The sequence below is a fragment of the Geotrypetes seraphini genome, chromosome 3, assembly GCF_902459505.1.
Source record: "Geotrypetes seraphini chromosome 3, aGeoSer1.1, whole genome shotgun sequence".
NCBI classification, from domain to species: domain Eukaryota; kingdom Metazoa; phylum Chordata; class Amphibia; order Gymnophiona; family Dermophiidae; genus Geotrypetes; species Geotrypetes seraphini.
The window spans coordinates 206,134,951-206,151,150 of NC_047086.1; the positions used below are offsets into that span (position 1 = coordinate 206,134,951).

Sequence of the window (16,200 nt, forward strand, 5' to 3'; positions counted from 1 at the left end):
TTTTGACATTTGATTTAAATTTTACATTATCCTTTTTAACTCCCTTAAGGAATTAAGCAGCAACGAGCCCTTTCCTTTTGTTTTATTTCCTTATTTGTCTTTCGTTCCGATCGAAATTGTATCTCTAACCCTATTTCCTTTTGTCTCCCATTTGTCTGTTTCATTTATCCCTTTTTAATATGCCAATTATTAGTTGATGTTTCTTTGTAATTGCTTTCTTTTTGTAAGTATTAATGGTATTGTTAATGGCATTTTTATTATGTTCATGCTCTTTTTTTATATATTGTAAATTCGCTTAGAAATTAGATAAGCGATTAAATAAAATTTTAATAAAACCTTGAAACTTTCATTGTGAAAGGGCAATTTTAGAAATGTTCAAAAATAATTAAGAATAAGTAACCATAAATTGCATACGTCTCTTACCACTTTGCACAGAGGGATAGTACAGTATTGCTTCTTCCTCCTCTTGGTAGACTAGTTCAAGATCTTTCAGTTGGCTGGTGATCATCTGTGGACTGCAGTATTTAAGGTTTACCTTAGATTTTCTGTTAGATTCAGGTCTGAGCTTTGACTGGATCATTCAAGGTTATTTACTTTCTTCTTGCTGAGTCACTCCATTACTGTGTTTTCTGAGTGAATCTTCTCCCCAGTCCTAGGTTATCTCTTGGATCTGCGTAGACCAGTATGTCTCAAGCTTTTTTTTTTAGCTCTGGCACACTAAACAGAGCAAATGCTTTTTACGTGGCACATTATAATTGAAATGATTTGTATGGGTAATTGGAACAATGGTGAAACTAAAGTACGTAGAATAGAATTGCTAATCAATGTGATGAATGTGCTTATTTTTTTAGTACAAATTAACTCAAAACACGTCTCGATAGTTGACAAACAAACACGCATTTCATCATCAACCATCTGCAGTTCTCTCTCTTTTTTTTTTTTTTTTATTTAATTTCTGTCAGAGATGAAAATCCAAGTTTTCAAAGATAAGAAGATCCAAACGGTAACAAAGCCTTGGTTGCTTTGTTGCTCAAGTTGGGATAACTACTGCATTAAAAGTAAAAAAAAAAATTACATGCCGTTAGTTTTCAGGGATCAATCACGTCAAAGAATGATGCTTGTCTGGGCGGTTCTATTCTTATGCACACAGACGCTCATAACATTGACAGACTCTTGCGTACGTGACATACATGTCATCTATTCTAGTGTATACTTATGAAGGGAATTCTTTAAAATCAAGTAAAATTCTGGAATCTCTCATGGCACATCTGGAATCTCTTCAAGGAACGCCACTGTGCCGTGGCACACAGTTTGAAAGACACTGTCCTAGATTCTGCACCATCATTGTGCCTTTGATCTTCATAAACCTCTTTGTCCCTGTCGCCACAACATAATTTTAACATCTTGAATATTGGCTTGCTGTGGAGTTCCCCTACATTAAGTGCTGACACTCTAACACAGTGGTCTCAAACTTGCGGCCCGGGGGCCACATGCGGCCCGCCATGTATTATTTTGAGGCCCTCGGTATGTTTATCATAATCACAAAAGTAAAATAAAAGTTTCTTGATCATATGTCTCTAGCTATAAATTACAATATTATTATTAAGACTTAGCCAAAAGGAAAGATTTATAAACTATAAACCTCATGCAAAATTGTCATTTCTTAAATAAGACATTAACTTTTTTTTTCTGAGACCCTCCAAGTACCTACAAATCCAAAATGTGGCCCTGCAAAGGGTTTGAGTTTGAGACCACTGCTCTAACATTTATAGTGTGCATTATTAGTGAATACGAGTGTTTGGGCTCTATTTTTGTATATCCACAACATAATTTACATTTGCTATACTGTAAATTCTGTACTGGACAGGTCTAAATGGTTTACAGTCTAAGAAAAAGTAAGCAAAGAGCGCCAATTTGTAGATAGGAAAGTAGCATAGGAAAGAATGCCGATATGTTGATAGCAAAGGAATGCTGTAGAGATGGAGTTGGCAAGATGATATACTTATGTTTGATGCGACACATAATCGATTCTCATCGAATGCAAAGTGGAACTTTTGGTCTTCTCAGACCACGAAACTTCCCATATGTGACCAGTGTTGTCTAACCATTTCTTTGCAAACACTACATTGTATCTCTCTTCAGCAGTGGCTTTGTGTTCTTTCCCATAAAGGCCATGTTTGTGGAGTAATATTAAAATATTTGAACAATCGGTATTTGTCTTAGTCTCAACCAAATACCTCTGAAGTTTTAACATCACCTTCAGTTTTACAGGGACTTACCTTGGCAGTTTCCTTAATCTAGGCCTACTGACTTTGAAAGGATAGCCTGATGGAAGCAGTGTTTGATTGATGTGAAACTGTTTCCAGTTCATGGTGATGGACTTGAGTGTCCTAAGAGAAATTCAATTGCATTGAAATTTTCTTAAAGCCTTCCCCCAATCTGTACTTTTGAAAACTTTTATTTTGGAGTTTTTATAGTTCTGTGTTCAGCATATTTAGACCTTTGCTTCACATTCACATCATACAGCAAAAACTGCCTGATTCTTCATTCAGTTTGTTCACTCTCTCACTAGTTCACAGTTTGTGACTTATTTATTACATTAATTCTGCACTATTGATTTTGCACACTAGGGACGCCCGATGATGGTGTGCAGGCGGGGTGATTCACCTTCGCCTTTGTAAGTGGAAGCGCAAGAGTTTGTTCTCCCGTCGCTAATAACCTCACACTGAGAGCGTCCCTATTCCTAAATTGACATTTATTATTAGTGTGGTATGGTTTGCTAGTAGTGATTGGCTGATAGACACACTCATAGAGTCCTTATTGACATTTTTGCCTCTCCTTTTGTATCTTTTTAAGCACCTTTTGGCAAACGTTGAGGAGTTTATAGTATTATTTGATTCTTCATTCAGACATTTCCCCAAATCAACTCAGCTACTGTGAATGGCACAGGTGGGCTGTATTTATCTTATTATAGACCTTAAGATTGCTTTAGAAACTGAACTATTTCTGGTGTGTTTTGAGAAAAGGTGTGAAAACATATGTAATCAATACTTTTTGGTTTCTTAATTAATTTAGATTATTTTTATAATTATTCTCTCACATTGAAAGCATATAGTGTGTTGTGTAGATCAGTGAAATAAACTCCTATTTAATGCATTTTGATTTGTATTTTTAGATAGCAGAATGTGAGAATTGTACAAGGGTGTGAAGACTTTTTTACAAGGCACCGTATCTATGGAGATGTCCTATTGATCTCGAGCTCATACATATACCGAGGTAAATCTTTGAAACAACAAATAGCACTTCCCATTAGGTAAACTAGGCAATTGCCTAGAGCACCTAGATTCTGGAGGACAGCAAAAAAGGTACGAGCTAGCTAGTACTTCAGTTTTTCTTCCCTCCTTTGCGTTCCCCAGTGTCTCTGTTTCTATTTGACGCTCCTGCCTCAGCAAGGGAAGCTGGCATTGGTCCAACAGTGAGATAAACTAGGCAGTTGCCTAGAGCACCTAGATTTTGGGGGACAGCGAAAGGTACGAACTAGCTGGCATTTCAGTTTTTTCTTCCCTCCTTTGCATTCCCCATTGTCTCTGTTTCTGTCTAACACTCTTGCCTTAGCAATGGAAACTGGTTCAGGGTCAACATTGAGGTATATGAGAGATTGCATACACTGCCTCTGTTGTATACAGATCTGTTTCATACGTACTCATGGATGATCTGAAAATCAGACTAAGAGATACTCCAGAATCTGTTTGAGGAACACCATATTGCACTGCTTGAGCTTCAGATTCAAGCTGTTCACCAGACTGCAAGGTCCTAGCAGTAAAGCTGAGAAGTTGAGATCATACCCAGCATGGTTTAAGAGTTAGGTTAATACCAGTCATAGTATGTGAAAAATTAACATATTTTGAAAATACATAAAAAATACAGTAAAATACATAAAAATTAGCTTCTTGGTTCAGACCTAAAGTCCATCCAGTTCAGTGTACTGTGTGATAGAAATAGCATCTCCAAACAGGAGACACTTCTAAACCAGTGTATGTTGGTTATGGCCTCAAATTTACTGCTAGTACTAATGATAATATTTGTATCGTGCCTACAAGAACTTTCTTCTAGACTTTATAGTGGCGACCAGCAAGTGTTTAATGGATGTGCATAAGAAGAAAACAAAAATAAGGCAAGGAAGATGTTTTAACAACCAAAACGAGTCTTTATTAGAAACGGTAGGTCCCAACAAGGATCCCAGTTTCGGCGTTTAAAAACGCCTTCTTCAGGGGACATTTCGATAAAACGATGCCGGTACTTGGTAAGCCTGCTGAAAAAAAAATGGAATAGTCAGGAAAAGGAATCCAGTTTAAAGACATCCTGCTTGCCTTTTTTGTTGTTTTTTTCTTGTATCCCAAGGCGAGGAACTCTTCTGTTTGTCTGTGTGCATAAGAAGAGCCGTGTCTAGGGGTTTCGTAAGAACATAATACCACACTGGGTCAGGCCAAAGGTCTGTCAAGCCCAGCATCCTGTCTCCACAGTGGCCTATCCAGGTCACTCGGAAAGTGCATATTCAAATTCTCCACACATTAGATATTTGCACCACCAACAAAATTTCCAACATGAATACTGACCTGATTCATATCACAAATTGGTTAGCCCAATATAAACTAAAATTGAACCCTGATAAACATAAAACTATTTTTGGACCCAAAAAGGAATAGCTAATCCACCCTTACTTGATAACACTCCTGTCCCAGTCGTGACTTCAACATGCATTCAAGGTGTGACGCTAGACTCCCAGCTCATATTTAATACCCATATTTCACAGATTGTTTAGTTCTCCTTTTTCAAGCTTTGTCAAATTAGATCGATTCATTCCTTAAGCATTAAATATTTTAATTCATGCATTTATAATCCAAGAACTAGATTACTGTAACTCTCTTCTTTCCGACATAATGAGTAAAGATCTCCGCAAATTACATATCATTCAAAATGCTGCTTCTAAAACAATTACCCTGGCTTCCAGTCTCATACTGGATCCCCTACAAAACTCTCGTACTGTTATTCAAAGTACTATGAATGGATAAACCCTCTTATCTCTCACACCTCCTTATGCAGTATATTCCATTGAGAACACTTAGATCAGCTGACCAGAGCCAGCTTGCCATCCCAACCTACCAGTTCATGGCCCCGTAATCTGGAACTCACTTCTGTGACTTTATGCCTGAAACTTCCCTGGAGAACTTCAAATTTTATCTAAAAACTTTCTTATACAAGGATGCATATGCATAGCTCTGAATACTATCTCCCTCCAGATCCCTCTCTGCTCTGTGTCGAGGCAAATTATCTGGAACATTTAATGGTTTCCATTTTGTACTACTCCCTAGAGAATGACATGGGGACAAATTTTTCCCCATCCCTGTGGGATCTCATTTTCCCGTTCCATCCCGGCAAGTTCTTTTCCTGCCCCTGCCCCATTCCTACACAAGCCTCAAACACTTTAAAATCATAAGTGTTCAAGGCTTGTGCAGTTAAGGTAGAGATTATAGGAATGGGACAGTGACAAAACTCACAGGAGCAGGACGGGGAAATTGAGTTCCTATAGGGACAAATTTGTCCCCGGGTCATTCTCTACTACCTCCTCCCACGATTCTATATAAATTGTAGTTCTACCCCTATTCCTTCATTGTCAGTCTGCATGCTACCTTCACGACTCCTCATATCTTTCCCTATTTTTAGAATTATTAGAATTATAAGCCGCTTAGAAGGTCTTTCCCAATAGGCGGGATAGTAAATTTAAATAAAATTGAAACTTGAAGAGCTGATCTATATTCTTATGCTTTCTACTCAGATGTTGTTGAACTTAAGTTTAGTCATATTTGCAGATTCAAGCTGAAGTCACTTGTCTCTCTTACATCACTGGATTGAATGATAGTGATTATAATGTGTCCAGAACCATTTTAAACCCAGCAGCGATAGATATGTGGGGGGGGGGGGGGGGGTGCTGAAAATTTCTCAACCCAGCCAAGAAAGGAATGACATGGAGTCATGAAACTTATAAGTTATTCCACATATTCACCCCTAAGTTCAACTTACTTGGTACGTTGTATCTGAAGTTTCTGTAACCCTTCCAAACATTGTCTGGTCACTGAAATAACTGCTTTGCTGCTGCAATCACCTCCAAAACACTTGCCCTTTCAAACTCTTTTTTTAAAGTTTGGAAACAGAAAATAGTCAGATGGAGCAAGATCTGGTGAGTAGGGTGAATGGTCTATGCACTGAAACAAAAAATGCTGTGGAGATGGTGATGTTCAAGATGCAGGCTTTATTAAAAATACAATTTAATAATCCACATAAAATATATCTAGGACCCAAAACATTGGGAACTATGGACCCAACATGGTCAGTGTTTCGACAATGATGTCTTCTTCAGGGGTCCCTAAATATCCAGATATAAAAGCTTGTGGATTAAAAACTAAAAACAAACTGAATCGTGACTCTGCGCAGATGAGAAGTTCTCAAAAGCAGGAGAAGTTGATACGGTTTGAGGCCTCACAGATCTTGCTGCATCTTTGGTCTCCACCCTGAAAGTTTGCACACCACTTCTTCACTGTGGAGTATGATGGGCATTTGTCATTCAATGTTTGTATCATATGTTCATGGATTTCCTTTGTCATTTTCTTTTGCAGGAATAGGGACTTCATAACAGCTCAGAGTTCCACGCTTGAAAATTGCATACTTTTCATTGACGTGGTTCAATCAATGATCTGAAATGATGTCAAAACATAGCATTATGATTCTGCAAACTGGCAGTTTGCAAAATAAAATAACACTCTTTTTGGCTACAGTGGCAAAATAACACTCAGAATTTAGGAAGTTGGCGGAGCAAAAGGAAGAATTCAAAAGCTTTAAACAAGATACTTCTATAATGAAAACTAAGGTGGAAAACATTGAAAAAGAACTGTTAGAAATAAAACAGGTGCAGGGTACCCTAATTAGGGATAACACTAACTTAAGAAGGAAAGTTGAAAATTTAGAAAATAACTCTCATTCTATTAACCTTAGGATACTGAATTTTCCTAAAACTTCAACAATATCTGCAAAAGAGATGTTAAAAAAAATATCTAATTGAAATATTAAATGTCCCTGAAGATATATGTTCCTTTCTTTTGCACAAGTATTTTATCTTCCGACAAAAGTACAAGAAGATTCTTCTCCGTTAGCACAAAATCAGGATGTAACAACAATCCTGGAAACATCTCTTAAAGATTTAGTAAAACCTGCTACCCTTGTACTTAGGTGGTGTTAACACCTGATAAAAATTGGCTATTGAAACTGTTTTTTAAAAACAGACAAAGAATTTATTGGACAAAAGATACAGATGTTCCCAGATGTGACAAAGGAAACCCAAAAATATAGACGACAGTTCTTGCTTCTCAAACCAGGGGGTAACAGCACTGGGGGGGGGTTCTTTTTGTGATATCCCTGCAAATGTATTGTTAAATATAGATCTAATACATACATATTCTTTGAACCATCACAGTTAACAGGGTTTCTCACTATGAAATGTCTTAAAGGAGATGTAATAACACCAAGTTAAAGTAGTTAGAATTACTCCTGTAACCAAAGTCAGAAAATTGTTTTTTCTTTGTTAAATTGGATGTGATTCCATTACCATTTTTCGATTCTTGGATCCATGTTTTCGGACTAAAGTATTGATTAAGAAAAGTATTTCTTTATTATTTTCTTCTTTAGTGTATTACAATTGTAATGTCTTTTTCAATACAAGAAGTTGTTTCTTGATGTTTGTTTTAAATGCAAATTTAAAAAAAACAACAAAAAAAGAATTTAGGAAGTTGGTTGGGTTGAAAACTTTTCAGCACCCCTTGTACCTTGGCTGTACCCTCTGGTAATGAATTCCACAGATTTGATTAATTATTAAGTGAAAAATAAATCTTTCTCAGGTTTGTTTGGTATTCTTTGAAGGCATCCAGAATCATGTCATATTCATCTGTTCTACCCTAGTTGTGATTTTATGTCTTCATTATATCCCTTCTCAGTCACCTCTTCTGTAAGCTAAGAAAGGTTCACATGTTTAGCCTTCCTTCATAAAGGAGCTACTCCTCCCCTTTGTTTATCACACTTTTCAGTGTTTTTTCTAGTTCCATTATATCTCTTTTGAGATGAGGTGACCAGAAGTGCACAGTATTCAAGATGCAGTTGCACTAAGGATCTGTACAGAGGCATAATGATATTCTCTCTTGTATTCCTTTCCAACGAAATTCTAACATTGTATTTCTTCATTTGATCGCTACTGCATACCGAGCTAGGATTTCAATATATTGCCCACAGTGACTCTGAAATCTTTTACCTGGGTACTGACTTCTAATGGTGGAGCCCAACATTGTGTAAGTATAGCTCATAGTAATTATATATTCATGGGTGTGGAATAAGTTGGCATTTCTATCCAGATTTCAAAATGAGGAAAAGTGTGGTATTGGGTGAGGAGAGCTGTTTTGTGCTTTCCTCCTCTATCAAGGGTACATGGCTAGCTTTGAAAGGAATCACAAGGGCAGTGAAGTCATGATCCTTAGTCATACCAAGGTGAGAGAAGAATCTCAAAGCATATTTATTGTGCTGGTTGAAGGAGTTGGCATTTCTGTCTCTCTCTGGACACTGTGGGCAGGCTCGGCTCTGAAGCAAGGCCAATTTTGTTGCCATGGTAACACTTTCTGGTATCTTAAAACCAATAGACTAGCAAGGGTAGGGAGAGAAAAAGAGAGAACCAGGAAGAAATAATATCAGTGGGTGTTTCTTAGGGCTGGCAATCAGAAATTTGATGATTGTGAGATGGGTGTTGCTGTTCAACAGGTGGCCCAGAAACTGCATATTAAGATGCTGCATTTTGACATTCTCTGCCAAGTTTTCTTTTACCCATCAAGTAAAGAAACTGAAAATTATGATTTGCAGAATCTACAGTAGTTCTGTCATTGCACATCATTGAGAAACAGTATTAACTCAGGCCTGTGTCTGTAAGAAGCAGAGAGCTGTAATGTCTTTGATTGCCATAAAGGTAATTGTCTAGGTGAGGGACTAATCCCTATATTTCAGTTTCTGCTATGTCAACCAAGTAGAGGTGGTGATGTCTAGATTTCTGAGTGCTAAATTGAGAACAGCTGGGAGATGGTGACAGCAGCACATTTCTGTTAACAATAATATGGTACAATTTGGACATTTGCAACATTGATATTATGTAGACTTAATCCATGAGATGCTAAAATAAACAGTATGAGTTGGTAGCAACCCCTTCTCAAATGGCTCAGATACTCTTATGGTACTCTGATCCTGATAACCTGGTTAAAATGTTACCTGGTACTTCCCTCCTTATAAAATTAATAGGAGCAGAGTTATGAGTAGGTAACCTGCAAGTGGTGTCCACCATGCAGCAGAATCAGAAACTGATTCCTTGTAGCTTCCAGTCAACTCCCCACCCAGAAAATAATTAGCTGCCTCCCTGATAGGCAGTGAGATCACTGACAGCTGCGACTGCAGTACTGGTCATGCTGCTGGTTCAGAAAGAGCAAGTTGAGGGAGACGCTGATGTGTCGGTGTAGTACAAGAGTGGCCTGGCTGGGTGCCATGTTTGTCATGGTAAAGGGAGCCCTTCCCTCTGCTTAAGAGAACTAGGGAGGTGGCAATACTTACGGATCATGATAATGATGAGGTTGGACCGTGGGTCGCTGATGCAGGAAAGATGAGAGATGGTAGTGAGCCTACTATCGCTTTATCCTGTTGCAAGTGAGCATTTGATAAACACCAGGCTGTGTTCTCCATTAGGAGACCTAACATATAGACAAATTAGTATCTCGGTTTATGATAGCCAAGAAGGGTTAATTTCAATACATGATGTGTACATATAGGCAGTAGGAAGGGAACATTTGTATACAGTATAATGCAGAGGATGCCATGAGAGCCAGAGCTACAGCCCTATATAACACTAGAATGTGTGTTTGTGTGGTGGTTTTCATTTGATGTAAAAAAGGGAAGGTTATTTGGAAGATGTTACCTTTGTGGAACCAAGAAAGTAAACAGAGATGCTATTGTATTGTTGTTTAAAGATGGGTCCCATGAGACCCCAAAACTCATTCAACAGTCACCAATCAGTTTATATTCGCAAGACCTGGTGATCCGCTCAACCTCAATATTCTTTGCCTTCCCCTCAGTCAAAGGATGCACCCAAAAGAGATTCATCAACAGACTCCTACCCTACAAAGCAGCCTCCAAAGATCCTGAATGGAGCCAACTGGTCAGAGCATTAACTTCTTACATGCACTTCAGAAAGCTCTTAAAAATGCTCCTCCAAACAGGATGACCCACCTTAAATTCTCCATGAAAAGACTCCTGACCCATTGACACTTTACTCCACATTGCTGCTATAAGACTATGAACATCCTTTCCTATTTATTTACCTCCCCCCTTATAAAATCCTGCTTAAACTCCATTTCTGTGATCTATACAATTTTCAGTCCTTTCTCCGTTGATGTAGTTTGCTGACTCTCCTCAGCCATTTTTCCTGTAAACCTCCTTGAACTGAAAGGCTTTCGCGGTATATAAATAAAGATTTATGTTAACACAATTAAGGTTAACAGAACATCAAGGCCTGGAAGGAACTCAATAGATAATAGCGCCACCATTAAAGTATAAGGTGAAATGGGAAAATATTGGCGTAAAATTTGATGAAAAAATGTGGCATAAAACTATAGAATCTGCTGGATACAAAATGTTATGTCAAGGGTACATCAGTGCGGCTAAAAGGTATTTTTTGACCATCATTGTTGGCGGGGATAGGTGAGGTGGGGGCAGGGAACATTTATGCACGTTTGGTGGGAGTGCCCTCAAGCATGAATCTTTTGGGATCAAATTATGAATCTTTTAGCTATATTGAAAACAAGAGTTAAAGGATACTGCTTGCTGCCTACATAATGTAGGCCTTTTCACCTTACCTATCAGCTGATAAAGATTAGTGCATCATGTGGTGACAGCAGGTTGGTTGGGACTAGCTTCACCTTGGAAATCTACTGATTTAACAGGACTGCCGGTGATGCAGGTGAAAGTGAATCTTATCTACTTGATGTCCAAGCTAATAGCAGTGAGAAGAAATAGACTCTCTAAATTTCCAAAAGATCTGTAAAGACTACATCTCTTGGTACCTGGGGCAATGGGTAGATTAAGCTTGAGCTTGTATAGGTTTGTGCGACTCACAAATGGAAGATTAGATTAAGTGACTTGCCCAGGGTCATAAGGAGCAGTGAGGGTTTGAACCCATGACCTTAGGGTGCTGAGGCTATAGCTTTAACCACTGCGCCACATTCTCCTCTTTAACTTTGCAGACTACCCTGAGATTACCGGCGCCCTCTTAGATTTCATAAAGACATTGTCAAGACTTAGGCTTTCTCCAACTAGTAGTCAGCTCTCAGACTCGCTCCTCAGGAAACATCCTAGACCTGATATTTATCTCAGAAGGACCCAAAATTGATTCCAAATCAGCAATATCTACCAACATCATGGTTCCCTGGACTGACCACCACATAATCGCATTTGATCTTCCTATCAAGGTTGAATTAGCAGCTGATTGAGGAAAACAATCAACTAAAACTGCATTTGACCCAAAGTCAGTCCACTTTGAATCTTTCTCCCTCAGTATCTCTAAACTAAGGAAAGACATAGAGCCAACGGTCAGCTCCCTAGAGGAATAAACTTCAGCCTAGTGCACTGGTGTCATATCACTCTATGAGAGTTTAGAAAAAGTCAAGGAGACTAAATCTAACCCGTGCTCATCCTCTCCCTGGTTCACAAAAGACTTGAGGGCAAAGAAAAGAGACCTCGGGAAAGCAGAAAGAACATGGTGCAAAATGCAGAGCACCGAGTCCAAATCCCTCTGGAAAGAACTCCTTTGTGACTACGAACTAGCAACTCATGAGGCAAAGAAGGCTCATTACTCCAAACTCCTATCAAAGATTCCAAATATAGTGTTACCCTGGATTATGAGCATAATTCATTCTAGAAGCATACTCGTAATCTAAAGCACTCGTATAGCAAAGCAAATTTCCCCATAGGGAATAAAAGAAACTCAGACGATTCGTTCCACAACTATGGTGGCCCAGGGGTGGGTACCTGTCTGGATGATGCCTGGGTGCCGCAGCCCCTTCAGCAGGATTACTTCCTTCCCTAGGGGTCCCTGTATGGCTGCCCTCCCACTTCAGGGCAATGCCTCTGCCGTCTCTCAGCTCCCGAATTAAGTCATCCATCGTCCAGTGTAAGCACGTGCACGAGCTCTCAGCTCCCAAATTAAGCGGTCCGCCGTTCCAATAACATGCAAGTCCCATGTAAGCACGCACAACGTGACTCGCTTACACGTGACTTTGCACATTATTAGGACGGCGGCCAGCTTAATTCGGGAGGTGAGAGTGCGTGCGCATGCTTACACTAGATGGCGGATGGTTTAATTCGGGAGCTGAGAGCTCGTATATCGGGATGGCACTCATTTTGCAAAGTAAGATTTGTGGGAGTGTTTTGCTCTTCTTGCAAAACACTCACAAACCGCATTACTCACAAACTGAGGTTTGACTGTAGATTAAAGGCTCTCTTCACCTTAACAAAAAACCTATTCTCTGTCTCCCAAGGGAACAATCAATCTCTATAAACAAACTTAGCGAGACCCTCTACCTTCTTCCATGAGAAAATATCCGAAATACATGCAACCTTTGACACAGAGGCCAAATCCCTACCAAACGCCATAGAAGACCGACAGCATGGCAGTGTTCTCAGGTTGTAAACACTAGGCCCTTCGAGCCAGTTTCCTATGACGACTTGAGAACAGTAGTAAACTCTTTGCACCCTACAACCTCTGTCTTAGATCTCTGCCCCTCCTCCACTCTTCTATAAGTCAAAGACGCTTTTCTCTTGTCAATTCTACCTTTAATAAATGAGTCACTAAAATCCGGTGTGATACCTTAGAGCTGGAAATCAGCTGTAGTGCGGCCACTTCTATAAAAAAAAAACCAAAAACCTACCCTAGACTTTGACCAACCAAGTAGCTTTAGACCAGTCTCAAATCTCACATTTATATTCAAAATCTTAGAAAAAGTAATACTTATGCAACTACAAGGCTTCATAGAAAAAATGGAACCCTCTCTACAAACCAATCAGGGTATAGGAAATATAGCTCGGAAACAGTCTTACTAAACATCGTAGATGACTGCTGGAAATTTCTAGACGAGAGAGATGACATAGTACTAGTTGTTCTGGATCTAAGTGCTACCTTTGACACTGTCGATCACTTTTTTCTCTTGTCCTGCTGACAAATATTGGAATGTGTGAGGTTGCACTGAAATGGTTCTCCTCCTTCCTGGAGGAAAGATCATGGAGAGTTCTGCTAGGAACGAACATGTCTGACATTGCAAAAAAAACAAAACAAAAAAACCCACCAGATTCTAATCCATTCATTCGCCAACAGTATCTAATTATACCTCCCCTAGGAACAAATAGAAATGCACAAATTGGAAAACTCCAGTGTTGCCTAACTGAAATAAAGAACTGGATGACCATAAACAAATTACAACTAAATGTGTCAAAAACAGAACTACTTCTACAAAGAAAAATGTACCCACCCCCCATTCATCCCTCTCTTGGGGAAACAATACCCTAACAGCCAGAGATAGCATACGCAGCCTAGGAGTACTACTCAACTTGTTTATCACTCGTAGATCATATCTTCCAAATAGTGTCGACTTGCTTTTACTACCTCTGAATGAATGAATAAATCAAATTTGACTAAACTTAAGTGACATTTGAATGGAAATATAGATTAGCTCTCCTAATGTACAGGGGTGAGGCAAAAAAAGAAAATAACCTTATAGAGTGTTTAGCTGTTTTCTCAGTAACCACTTGGAATTTCAGCATGACATTTTTCAGCTTTATTTGTTATCTACATTTATGAGCTGAGCTGAATGGAATGAGATTCTTTAAACACGGCAAAGTTAGACTTTTTTAGGTGTTCAAAAATATTTGTACTGTAAAACTAACATTAATTGGGGAAAAAACCCAACCCCCAACAACTTAATAGGTTACCATTAAGTTTACCATTAATGATGATGCAACGTAGAACAAAATCTTTTCCAGAGAAAGGAAAATGGTAAAACCAGAGGACATAATTTGAAGTTGAGGGGTGGTAGATTCAGGGGCAATGTTAAGAAATTCTACTTTATGGAGAGAGTAGTGGATGCCTGGAATTCGCTCCCGAGAGAGGTGGTGGAGAGTAAAACTGTGACTAAGTTCAAAGAAGCGTGGGATGAACACAGAAGATTTAGAATCAGAAAATAATATTAAATATTGAACTAGGCCAGTTACTGGGCAGACTTGCACGGTCTGTATCTGTGTGTGGCCGTTTGGCGGAGGATGGGCAGGGGAGGGCTTCAATGGCTGGTAGGGTGTAGATGGGCTGGAGTACCGTATTTTCTCGCATATAACGCGTGCGTTATACATGGTTTTTACATACCGCGCATACCCTTGCACGTTATACGCGTGAGCGCGTTGTACAAAATTTTTTTTACATAGTTCCCCCCCCCCCCGAAGGACCGCTCGCACGCACCGGCACCCCCAGCCCAAAGGACCGCTCGCACGCACTCCCACCCGCACCCCCACTCTGAAGGACCGCTCGCACCCCCACAGCCTCCCGACCCCCCCCATCATGTAGAAGCTCCTACCGGTGTCCTGCTGCTTCCTCTTGGCGGTCCCGACACCCGACACGATCAGGGCAAGAGGGAGCTCAAGCTCTCTTGCCCCAGCCAACCGCGGCAACCCCGACACGATCGGGGCAAGAGGGAACTCAAGCCCTCTTCCCCCCCGACTCCCCGACACGATCAGGGCAAAAGGGAGCCCAAGCCCTCTTGCCCCGCCGACTCCCCAACTCCCCGACAATATCGGGCCAGGAGGGAGCCCAAGTCCTCCTGGCCCTGGCGACCCCCCCCCCCCGCTAGTTGTTCGGGCCAGGAGGGAGCCCAAACCCTCCTGGCCACGGCGACCCCCTACCCCCACCCCGCACTACATTACGGGCAGGAGGGATCCCAGGCCCTCCTGCCCTCGACGCAAACCCCCCCTCCCCCCAACGACCGCCCCCCCAAGAACCTCCGACCGCCCCCCCAGCCGACCCGTGACCCCCCTGGCCGACCCCCACAACACCCCCACCCCCCTTCCCCATACCTTTGTGTAGTTGGCCGGACAGACGGGAGCCAAACCCGCCTGTCCGGCAGGCAGCCAACGACGGAATGAGGCCGGTTTGGCCCATCCGTCCCAAAGCTCCGCCTACTGGTGGGGCCTAAGGCGCCTGGGCCAATCAGAATAGGCCCGGGAGCCTTAGGTCCCACCTGGGGGCGGGGCCTGAGGCACATGGGCCCAACCCGACCATATGCCCAAGGCCCCGCCCCCAGGAGGGACCTAAGGCTCCCGGGCCTATTCTGATTGGCCCAGCTGCCTTAGGCCCCACCAGTAGGCAGAGCTTTGGGACGGATGGGCCAATCCAGCCTCATTCCGTTGTTGGCTGCCTGCCGGACAGGCGGGTTTGGCTCCCGTCTGTCCGGCCAACTATACAAAGGTACGGGGAAGGGGGGTGGGGGTGTCGTGGGGATCGGCCAGGGGGGTCGTGGGTTGGCTGGGGGGACCGTCGGAGGTTCTTGGGGTGGGCGGTCGTTGGGGGGAGGGGGGGTTTGCTTCGAGGGCAGGAGGGCCTGGGATCCCTCCTGCCCGTAATGTAGTGCGGGGTGGGGGTAGGGGGTCGCCGTGGCCAGGAGGGTTTGGGCTCCCTCCTGGCCCGAACAACTAGCGGGGGGGGGGGTCGCCAGGGCCAGGAGGACTTGGCTCCCTCCTGGCCCGATATTGTCGGGGAGTTGGGGAGTTGGCGGGGCAAGAGGGCTTGGGCTTCCTTTTGCCCCGATCGTGTCAGGGAGTCGGGGGGGCAAGAGGGCTTGAGCTCCCTCTTGCCCCGATCGTGTCAGGGAGTCGGGACCGCCAAGAGGAAGCAGCAGGACACCGGTAGGAGCTTCTACATGATGGGGGGGGTCGGGAGGCTATGGGGGTGCGAGCGGTCCTTCAGGGTGGGAGTGCGGGTGCGGGTGGGAGTGCGTGTGAGCGGTCCTTCGGGGTGGGGGTGCGGGTGCG

The 16,200-nt window shown here is 41.9% G+C and overlaps 1 protein-coding gene across 8 annotated transcripts in view; it reads left to right on the forward strand.

Annotated features, from left to right (window-relative positions):
• The window catches only part of CSRNP2 (cysteine and serine rich nuclear protein 2), a 111,431-nt gene that overhangs the window by 21,651 nt on the left and 73,580 nt on the right, over positions 1–16,200 (forward strand). For 4 of the 8 annotated variants that reach the window (XM_033938509.1, XM_033938505.1, XM_033938508.1 and 1 more), the window contains one exon: positions 3,176–3,276. The exons of 1 other annotated variant lie outside the window; for it this stretch is intronic. The gene's annotated coding sequence lies outside the window, so the exon portion shown is untranslated. Of the gene's footprint in view, positions 1–2,856; positions 2,950–3,175; positions 3,277–16,200 lie in introns of all 8 variants that reach the window. 3 more of the 8 variants (XM_033938511.1, XM_033938510.1, XM_033938512.1) reach the window with 1 other exon arrangement.